The sequence below is a fragment of the Octopus bimaculoides genome, chromosome 25 (assembly GCF_001194135.2).
Source record: "Octopus bimaculoides isolate UCB-OBI-ISO-001 chromosome 25, ASM119413v2, whole genome shotgun sequence".
In the NCBI taxonomy this organism is placed as follows: domain Eukaryota; kingdom Metazoa; phylum Mollusca; class Cephalopoda; order Octopoda; family Octopodidae; genus Octopus; species Octopus bimaculoides.
This window is the reverse complement of record NC_069005.1, coordinates 34561578-34562008: the sequence shown is the minus strand read 5'-3', so window position 1 is coordinate 34562008 and position 431 is coordinate 34561578.

The following is a 431-nucleotide window of genomic DNA, read 5'->3' as shown; positions in this document are numbered from 1 at the left end:
ATGGTCATGGTAGTCGGTGTCCATGGTGATGGTCGTGGCGGTGGTGGTGATATGGTAATTGTTATTGTTGAAGATTATGGTGGAGGTGATTGTTGTAGTGGTTGTTGCTGTGGTGGTGGCGGTTTGGTGGGGCTGTTTAGGTGATGGTACTATGATAGTGGTTGTGGTAGTGGTGCGATTGTTGCTGATGTTGTGGTGTGGTGGTGGAGGTGGTGTTGGTGGCGGTGGTTATGACAGAGATGTTGTTGTTGTGTTGGTGTTGGTGGTGTTGGTGGTGGCAGTAGTTGCAGCCTTCATCTCAGACTCACGTGACATCAGAAACAGAAGTGACAGACAGCAAGAATCGATGCGGAGACATCTAAATGCAAATATAACATTAACATAGATGGCTTGGTTTCTATCACGTGGTGTACACCATCAAAACCACCACC